This window comes from Rhagoletis zephyria, unplaced genomic scaffold (assembly GCF_001687245.7).
Source record: "Rhagoletis zephyria isolate East Lansing unplaced genomic scaffold, Rhagoletis_zephyria_1.1 Rzeph_scaffold_01037, whole genome shotgun sequence".
Taxonomy (NCBI): domain Eukaryota; kingdom Metazoa; phylum Arthropoda; class Insecta; order Diptera; family Tephritidae; genus Rhagoletis; species Rhagoletis zephyria.
In genome coordinates, this window is record NW_016158121.1 from 53,457 (window position 1) to 64,857 (window position 11,401).

An 11,401-nucleotide genomic window follows, 5' to 3' on the forward strand; every position below is an offset into this window, starting at 1 on the left:
AAACAAAATACGAATTTCAAGATTTCAACCCTGTTTGTGTGAAATATTTTATCTTTATCGTATGTATATCTTTATATTTTAATCAAAATAAGTTGAAATAAAAAAAAATGTTGTCATAATATTTTCGGCAATAGATGGCACTTGGTTCACACCGTCATCGAAACAAGATATGAAAATTAACTGCAACGCGCTACATTGGGACAGTAAACGATCAAAACAGCTTGCTTCAGTGATAACCAGCGAACGGTTGACAATTTTATGATTTTTAACACCAACGTAGTTTTGAAACTCGATAAATTCATCCACTTCTTTAGCACTATGTGCGAAGAAATCGTAAACATCTCCGGCAAGTTTTCCGACTTAGGCAAAGAACATAGTGACGCGACAAAGAGAGCGACAAAACATTTTCGGATAATAGCGAAGAAAGAGACAAGAAGCGTAAAAACATAGTGAAGCAACAGTCTGCTCAGAAAGCAACGAAAACAAATTTTTTTCGTTTTCGTCGCTATGCTCTTTGTCGCTTTCTTCGCTTTTCGCTTCACTATGTGCTGCTACATTGAAAAATAAAGGTTTGTTTTTGTCGCTATTATCCGAAAATGTCTTGTCGCTCTCTTTGTCGCGTCACTATGTTCTTTGCCTCATACGGGATTTTTTTTACACGTTTGGAAAAGAATCAAAATTGAAAAAGAAGTGTACCTCCAAAATTCATCGAAAAACCTATCACTTTTGATCCACTTGGATCAAAACGGTGACACTGAGGCTGACTTCCAAAACGTACCAATTAAGGTATCCAATCCCGGACCATTTTGTGAGTCCCGGGGTTTCGAGATCTTAAATTGGATATTTCAGGATATTTTTACCTTTAATTTAAATATGCTTACAAACTAGCTTTGTAGTCTGGCTATAAGGCGGGTACAGGAAATAAAAATTAATTTGTCTTTTTAACCAAAGAAATATAAAATGTCTTTATTTTATATCGGTTTAAAATGCTAATTACAAACAGTATAAACTAAAAACTATGGAAATTAAATTCATTCACATTGCAGTCGCAGACATTTTTACAAAAAGTAAAAATAAGAGATCATCTTTACACTTGCATATAGTATAAACATATACTTATGTATAAAAACAAGACGGACGGATTTCGTAAAAAAAATTATTCGCTTCAAATTTTTTATGAAATAAGCTAACACGTATTCTCTATATATTTTTTTTTTGCTTCTGACCTTCAACTCTGCGATTTTTACGCTCACTTCAAAAAGATTTATTCTCATCCGTGTGGTTTTGACATACATTGGGCCTTGCCGTCCACCATCGACCCCTTTATCGACTCTCCTTTTGACATGAACGAGCTTCGCTTAGTGCTTAGAAATGCCGGAAAAGACAAATCTCCGGGTAGTGATGGTATAAGATGGTACGAGTTTTATAAATTTGCACCTCAATGTTTTTTAAACGAACTTTTAGCACTTTTTAACTATATATATCTTAAAAAGCAAATCCCCTCGTTCCGCACGTCTGTTACAATTGCTCTCTTCAAGAAAGGTGATCCTTCCTCTGCTTCCAACTACAGAGGCTTATCGCTCCTGGATACGATATACAAAATCTTTACGGGCTTACTTTTAAATAGAATAAATTCCGGGATTGAATGCAAAGAGATTCTTGACGAGTTTCAAGCCGGTTTCCGCAGTGAACAGTGGATAATTTGTTCAATCTAACTAGTATTGTACATTTAAACTTTGCTTCTAACTCTAAAACATTTGTCTTTTTCATCGACTTCTCCTGTGCTTTCGATGCTATCCCTCGAAATATGCTCTTTTACAAACTAGCTTCCTATGGTCTTTCGAGTCATCTAATCGCAACGCTACGTCTTATATACGCTAACACTAGCAGCCAAGTCCGTTATAATGGCAAACTTTCATATGCTTTTCCAGTCAACCAGGGGGTGCGACAAGTCTGCCTGCTTAGCACGGTGCTGTTCTCCTTGTACCTCAACGACCTGCACAACTATCTCCCTGGTGGAGTTAAAGTGGCTAATACAACTATAAAAGTGTTAATGTATGCGGATGATATAGTCTTGCTGGCAGAATCTCCGCAGCAGCTGCAAGAAATGATTGATCCATTGCACTCGTACTGTACACAATGGGCGCTTAGATTAAACTTAATGAAATCGAAGATCTTAGTTTTCAGGAAAGGTACAAGAATCCCATCTAATTGGAGCTGCACATATGGTAATCAGCTGGTGGATATCGTAAATGAATATAAATACTTAGGAGTACTTCTGAACTACAAGCTCTCATATTCCAAACACCTGGATTCTAAGCTTGTTAACGCTAAGAACGCCATTAACGCTACGTGGTTAAAGTTCATAAACAACCCAAGAATACACTTGTCCAAGAAGCTAAACATTTTTGACTCAGCCTCCAGGTCGACCATGTTTTATGGGTCCCAAATATGGGGCTTTGAAAGATATGAAAGTGGAAAAGCTTCTACGTTTTTTCATAAAAAAACTTATTTTTCTCCCACCTAACACGCCGAACTATATGCTGCACTTTGAAACGGGTATCTTTCCACAATTTTTTCATACACTGCGCTCTCACATGCTTTTTATAGTCAGATGTCTGAACCTAGAAAACTCAAGGTTGCCTCGAATACTGGCAGAAGATACCCTGCAGAAAGCTACGAATTGGGTAAAAGGCTGGAACGATATTGTCCATACGGCAAATATGGATGCTATAACAGACTTCTCTCCAAAGGCACTAGGCAGTTACATCCCTACCTTACTGGATAAGCTTGTTGAGAATGAGTTCAGTATGTTTTTAGAATGTGCCCAAAAGTCAACTTCTCGTAACCTGCACCCAAAGCTTGGCCCACGATCTCAAACATATTTTAGTGATGAATTTAGCACGTACAAAATAAGCTGGATTTTCCGCGCTAAAACGGGTCTCCTCAACCTCAACGCAAGACCTTTTAAAAACGTTTCTTCGGAAATTTGTCCAGTTTGTAATTTGGGGGAAGTTGAATGTATCTATCACTTTATTGGTATATGTCCCATCTATAAAAACATACGTCTGCTTTTTTTTGGTGAAAAAGTTTTAGATTTGGCTAAAGTCATAAGCATTTTAAATGGTCACAACTACTTAGCTTTGAATAAGTATTATACAGCGTGACACACAACAATTTCTGTTACTGTCACATCTGTTGTTTATTTATTTAAATTTAACCACCTTGTACTTGTTTCTAAACTAAATATTTTTCATAATCTACAAGTTGAATAAATAAATATACTACTACTACTACTATTCTCTATAAAAAACATGTTCCAAAAAATGGGCGTTTTTCAATAACTATTTTTAAAATGTTTTTTTTTTTGACGAGATGGTTTATTTTGTGGGTGTGAAAATTAAACAAGGATTACGATGGTGTTATTTTAAATCGCAAATTAACTGGTCTTCACTATGCAAATCAACTTCGACAAGTTCAACTGTTAATAGCTAAGTTAACTTTAGGATAATCATGGCCGTAATACATATAAGAAGTGTTGAGCCTGTTTCTTTAGACTTAAAATGGCGTTAAGATGAAGTCTCCACATGAGCACAACCCGAGATATAGCAATTTGAAAAAGTACTTGATTAGTCAGAATCACGAAAAAATCCTTACTTTGATAGATCATTAATATATAAGAAGAAACAAATGAAAAATGTTGAGCTAGTCAAAATTGCCACCAAATTTGGTGTCCGTAATGAAAAAGAGTGCCTGGTTTATATGTTATATACATATATTTTAATATAGTAGTGTTAGAATTTTTATATGTATATTATTTGATTATTTGTAGGGTTGCAATTTTATAATTCTTTTATGCCATTACAGTGTCTGAATTTTGTTTTATTTTAATTTGGTCGTAAATTAAATTATATCCGGGGGTCGCGTGACTCCGAGGGCTTGTTCCCGGGATTCCGGGACTCAAAAAAGTGCTCGGGGATCACGAACTAGATGCCTTAGTACTAATACAATGTTTGGATACTGTTCTACTGCGGTATTTAAACTGTTTGTATATGCAGAGTTGCGAAACATTGCAACCAAATGCATTGCATATTTTGAATATTTAATAAAACAATGATCACCATTTCGGAATTTTCCATTTTTAAAACACCAATGGTAACCAAACACAAACTTTGCTTCTGATGTTCTGATGCGCTGATTACTCTAGCGATACGTTTCGATAACTTTTCCGATGCGTTTTGCAAAAGTACCTATACATTGTTAACCAATTGTAGTTCGGCGTTATGGATTTTTAAATTTTGTACACTTGCAATGCAATTGACCTTTTGGAAGTCAGCCATAGTTTCTTGAGCATCTCTGGTCAAATTGCAATAGCGTAAGCAAAATTCGCTCACTAAAAGAGAATAACAGGTAAAAGTAAAGCAACGCAAAAAACCAGATTTTTAGTCCAAAGAATGGCAACAAGAAAACTAATGTCAAATAAAAATATAAATGTATGTAGAAAATACATTTACGCAAGCACAATTTACACTTACTACCCTGTAGGGAACTCAACTAACTATAAAGGCACTATAAGTTCACTTTTTTTCAACTAGGGTTTACTACCCCTCGACTACTTTACGTTGCTTTCAACTGACTACTTTTACATGGTGATGTCGCGAAAAAAGTTAGTTTGTTTTCAGCTAACTACTAACTGGTTATATATAAGTTCACTTGTAGTGTGGTGATTAATGTAACGTTTATGGTACTGTCGATTTGTATACTTCTTTCAAATTAGCTATTACCTAACCACGTGTACTTACATACAATGCCGGGCAAAAGTATTGGCACAGACAATTTTGCGCAATGTATGCAAAGTTTTTTATTTATGTTTTTTTCGCTCATTTTTGTTGTAGTATGAATTATATTTTTAAAAAAAATTACCGAAAAGAAACTATAAAAAAAGACTTTGCGTACATTGCGAAAGATTCTTTGTGTCAATATATACTTTCGTCCGGCACTATATGTATATAGTGTTGGCAGATTTTTTTACCAGCCATACGGGACGAACGCGTAATTTGTCCCAAAAATACAGGATTTACAAAAATTTAACGGGATAAATTAGAAATAAAGGATTTGCTTTAAAAGCCCAACTACGAACAATATATCCAAACGATCCATTCCAACGAAGTAAAGTTCAGATTTTAATTTATACAAAAATATGGATGTACGTAGACATATAATTGACAAAACGATAAAAACACAGTAAGAGATACAGTTGCGGTCGAAATACTAGCAGGAAAACTCAAAATGAGATGTTGGCAACTTATCTTTATTTATTATATATTTATATATCTATATATTATTGTTAATAATTTTCATTTAAAATAAGGGTCGATCAATATCAGATACCACATAAATGAAAGTTTGAAAGCTTGTACAAAGTTCTCAAAAATTAATTCAACTTAAAAAATGTTCATCGAAACTTCGCTGTTTTTAATTGGATTTCCTTGAAAGATTTCGAGTATGTGGTTTTATAGCCCATTCAATTTTAGTAGAATAAAGTGCAAGTGTTACGGCTTTCCCGCGGCAACCCAATTACGTTGTTCGCTCTCTCATTCGTAATTCGCACTCCAATTACCCTTCGAATTACGTAATTTGCCATACAAAATTTTGAGAGAGAATTACCTCATTTTTTGGTAATTCAGATCCCATTACCATGCAAATTACGAACAAATCGGTGCCGTCTCAAATCAAAACTTAAGGCCCGTTAACATACAACTTTGGCGTTGCGTTGCGTTGGCGTTGGCGTCGCTTTGACAGCAGCTCGAGTGGCGTGTGTTCTTGCTACAATGAACGTTTTAACAGCGCCGGCAATGACATATGTTTAAGCCAATACTTAATAAAACGAAAACAAATACAACAAAACCGAATTATTCACGGCGGTATAGCTTAATGCGAAGCCGGCCCAATAATTTAAATCATCAAGCAGACATTTGTTTTATTTTTTGCCAGTGAATATATTGGTGTATCCTCGAGCGTTATTGAAAAAATAATGTCATCTTTTATTGAAATTATATTAATAGTGCTACTTATGTACGAGGCTCGCGAGTGTTTGAAGAAAATTAATTCTCGGCGGCGGGAGTGGGTAAGACCTCTTTAGTTAATTCGCGGCATTGACGGACTATTTGTAACTAGTTTTGACGAAATGTACAAAAATTACCCCGACACGGTTGCCAGACGTACTGATTTTATCAGTACAGTACTGATTTTTCAACTTTCGTACTGATTTTATTCATTCCTTCAATCAGTACGCTAATGTCCTGATTTTTTTTAAATTTGTACTGATTTGTACTGATTTTTCAATTCTGAGCAATCGAATTTGTAATAGAGTTCTTCCCACCGAGCTTGGTACACGGTAACTCGGTGATCGGCAATTTTTGCCCATGTATTTTGTTTGTGTAATATTATTTTACACAAACAAAATACTTTACGATTTGCTTAAGATTTTTACATAACGTATCAACTTTCTTAAAATTTACTGTAAAAAGTAAGAAGAAAATAATTTAATTATAGTTGACTTGTTTTCGGTAATGTTTGATATGCGCAAGAAATTAATATAAAAGAGCAATCGTTTTATGGGCATATTGCGGGCCATTAGGTTCGTTCGCGTAGCTGTTAATTGTTCTTGTTTAACCAAAACTTACAAGGTTTTGCGTTCGCGTACGCAAAAAACTTGCAAAGTAGGGGAAATTGAGAGAGCAAACTGACATTTCATTTTGAGGGGAAGCTGCTGGTTTCTGCTGGAAAAATTTTTGCCAACAGCAATTTGCCAACAGGAAAACAGCTGATCAAAAACAGCTGGTTGGCATTTACGCAAATCACAAAATTGAATTTGATGGTTTGGAAGTTAAAAATTACAAAATGCGACTAATTAAACTTGTAAGAAATAAGTAGTTATTTGTTTAATCAATAAACTGTGTCAGTATAACACTTTGCGATGACTTTTCGTACGTTTTAAATTTTACACTTTTGTATGTAAACAAAAATTATATCAGCTGTTCGTCTAACTTGCAAGTTTCTGCAAATTTTCTGTTCGCGTACTATTTTGGATATTTCTCTCTTGTGAGAGAACAGATGACATTTCGCCGAAATTTGGCAGTTGGTTGGTTTCTGCTGGAGATTTTAAACGAACGCACCTATTATCTACCAGAGGGCTGACATTTTTTGTCGAGTGTTGTCAGTTATCTCGAAAATAACTTTCAGCTAAAAAACAACAAATTTGAATAATTGAATGGCTTTGCCTACACCTTACAATTTTCGTTTTTCTCAATTTACTGATGCAATTTAGATACTCTTTTTTGGCGAATTCTTAGTCTTTCTTGCGCAGTTGAAAAAATAATTTAAGCCGAGAGGAAATACGGATGCAGTCCTTAAATACAGATCTCTTTCCACAGTTTGAATTAATATGTAATTTTGTTTTTTCAATACCACGTTCAAACGAAGCTCCTGAGAGTAAAACTTAAATATAAAGTTTACTTCCTGGCGAAAAGAGAGAAACCGACTTCTAATTAAAATTTTAGAAAGTAAACTTCAAATTAAAAGTAATATTAAAATATGTATAATGTTTAGAGTTCTTTGACTATTTAAACACTGAAAGTGGAAATGATCTCATTATTGCTATTAAAAAATGACATGTATATAAAATAATTTATTGGCTCCTGTAATATTATAAAGGTATCTCGTCCCTGCAAAATATTGGACTAATCCGGGATGACTCCGGGAGCAATCGCAAAGGAGCATGCGACTAATACCACTTTTGTTCTCTTTATATGGAATGAACTGTTCGCTTTTGTTCGAGCATGTCCTATGAAGAGACTAATTGTTCACCTTTATACCCGAACGGGTATAAAAAGCGATTAGTCACTTTCAAAAAATAAAAATAAAAATTTGTGCCAGCTGAGATTCGAACTGGGGTGCTCAGTTTTGTTAGGCGAATACTCTCTCTATGTGCCAACGCCGCACATGAAATTTCATTGACTAAGTGCGTACATATCATTAAATCGTTAATAGTACCCGTTAGAGATGAGTTGGGGACTAATGGATCTCCAATTATACCCATAAGGGATGTGTCGAGACTAATTGACCTCCATTAGTACCCGTATGAGACTAGTTGCGACTAATTAATGCCCAGTTGTACCCGATTGAGAGTAATCTCGGAATACTCTCTTTAGAGATTAGTCGCACAATTTTTTGCAGGGGTACTACATGCTATAATAGTACCCGGTAGAGATGAGTCAGAGACTAATTGATCTCCAATTATACCCGTAAGGGATGATTCGAGACTAATTGATATCCAATAGTACCCGTATGAGGCTAGTTGCGACTAATTAATGCCCAATTGTGCCCGATTGAGGGTAATCTCGGGATACTCTCTTTAGAGATTAGTCGCACAATTTTTTGCAGGGATCTGAGTATGTACATATATGTGAGTGTACATACGCACCCCAAGCATGCAAAGAGCCGCTATGAGAGCGGTGACAACACACACATACATACATAGTGCATATGTACATGTTTATCCCCTGCGGGGAAAACCTCTAGTTTTGAACTGGTGCGCTCCTAGTACATTTAGAACCACTACTAGTTCACGATAAATCTCTTTTGCATGCAAAAGACTGGCGAATTTAACACAGCTATGTCATAGGAATTGGAAATTGTCCCCCGCTGCATTACCTTTTCTATAGTTCAGAACCAGTCGTAAATTCGACATATGGGATCTAGTTCGCTTTGCACCCCATTTTCTATAGTTTCGAACCAGTTGTAAACGAAAAAAGTAACAAGATGTTTTCTTTTTGGGTTACCATGGTAGCAATTTTTATTATTTGCAGAGAAATGTATTTTCAATCTGAAATCAAATTTGTTTGAATGAATGTAAATTAAATTGTGCATTTGAAAACACGTTTACATACCTTTGGCTGTAGCTGAATTTGCAGAGGTGCTGACTGTTATTGGCTATATTCCAGAAGGTCCCATAATCTTAAGACGTTAACACAAATATTAGTTTTGTATTACCAAACTATGAAAAAGCATCTGCGACGTGCAGACTGGAAAAATCTATTTAAAGTAAACAAGCCCCCCCTGCATCCCTTTTTCAGTAGTTTCGAACTAGTTCAAAATTCGTAATTTTAGATATAGTTCGTTCTGCATCCTTTTTCTATAGTTTTGTACCAGTTCTAAATTCGTCATTTTAGATATAGATTTCTAAAATTGTTTTTTAAAAGTACCACATACACTGAGGGAAAAAAATATTAAAATCAAATAGAAACGTAATTGATTTTACTATAAACGTCAACGAAAGTACTGTATATTGGTAAATATTCAATTCAATTATGCGCATATTAAAATGACCGCATTCGTTCTGAAAAAGTATCCATGAAGTGAATAATCAAGACAAAAACTAAAAAAAAAATTTAATTTGCATCTTGCCTGCAGTGGAATTCGAACCCGGCCATCTCCGGATATCAAGCATCTTTGCGCACTCAGCTACACCCAGCCATATAAATTTCAAATGATGAATGTCCATCAACACCACAGCACGCGATTTGTACGGATAAATATGTATGTACTATGTATGTATGTGTGTGTTGTCACGGCTCTCAGAGCGGCGCTCTGCATGCTTGGGGTGCGTATGTACACTTACATACATCATGAACAGAGGTGGGCACTACCACAAACAAGCGTGAGCTAAAAGTGAGCATGTGTTAGTGTACCTAATTCATTTTGCATGCTGTCGTGTTCTCATCGATGCGCTCTCGCTTGTATACGTACACGCAACGCTTACGCTCTTTTAGCACCTGCTAACTCTCTGCCCATGCCTGATCATGAATGATAGAATATTTCTCAATTTCTATTTCTCTCAATCGTGCACTTACATATACATACTCAGATGTGAACAGTCAAATACGTGCGGAATAAATTTTGTACGAAAATATTATTTTAAAATACGAACATTTTTAAACGATAATCAAATATAAAGTATTCATTTTTACTATGCATTATTTCCCTCAGTGTATCGCTGCTTTTGAACTGGTGGCGATCTAGTTACTATCGGACTGGTTCGTTTTTGGCGATAAAGATCTAGTACGGGACTACAAATTTGGTTCACCAGTTCGGGGTTTCCCTACAGGGGATCCGTACAAATCGCGTGCTGTTGTGTTGATGGATATTCGACATTTGAAAGCAAATTCATATGGCTGGGTGCAGCTGATTGCGCAAACATGCTTGCCACAAGTTGTTGATATCCTGAGACGGTCGGGTTCGTATTCCACTGCAGGCAAGATGCAAATAAAGTTTTTTTTTAGTTTTTGTCTTGATTATTCACTTCACGGATGCTTTTTCAGTATGAACGCGGTCATTTTAATATGCGCGTAATTGAATTGAATATTTACCAATATACAGTACTTTCGTTGACGTTTATAGTAGGATCAATTACGTTTCTATTTGATTTTAATATTTTTTTCCCTCAGTGTATGAATATTATAAATGTGAAAGTTTGTATGTTTGGATGTTTGGGAAATCATCACGCGGAAACGACTGAACGGATTTGCATGAAATTTTGTACGAAGATAGCTTAAGGGCTAGATTGGTTAATAGGCTATTTTTTAACAGTTCCCACCTGTTAAACAAGTTTAATTTATTAATATGCGGGAACGACTAAATGGATTTGCATGAAAATTTGCACACAGATAGCTTATGACCTAGGTTAGAAAGTAGGCTACTTTTTTGAGAGTTGCCACCTGTTAGAAATGTTTAGTTTAATTAATATGCGGAAATGAGTGAACTGATTTGCATGGAAGTTTTCACACAGATAGCTTATGAGCTAGGTTGGAAAATAGGCTACTTTTTTTAAGAGTTACCACCTGCTAAAAAAGTTTAATTAAATTAATACGCGGCAAAGTCTGAACGGATTTGCATGAAATTTTGCAAGCAGATAGCTTATGACCTACAGTGGAAAATAGGCTAATTTTTTGGAAGAGTTACCACCTGTTAAAAAAGTTTCTATGAAATCAATACGCGGAAACGACTGAACAAATTTGCATGACATTTCGCACAGAAATAGCCTATGACCTATGTTGGAAAATAGGCTACTATTTTAAGAGTTATCACGTGTTAGGAAAGTTTAATTAAATTAATACGCGTAAATGACTGAACTGATTTGCATGAAAATTTGCACACAGATAGCTTATGACCTAGACTGGAAAATAGGCTACCTTTTTAGTAATTGCCACCTGTTTGAAAATGAAATTTTGGTTAAAGATGGTTTATGACCTGGATTGAAAAATAGGCTACTTCCTTAACCGGTTTTCCGATCAGAACGAAATTCAGTACCCTTACTACGGATTTCGGAAGGATGGTCTTA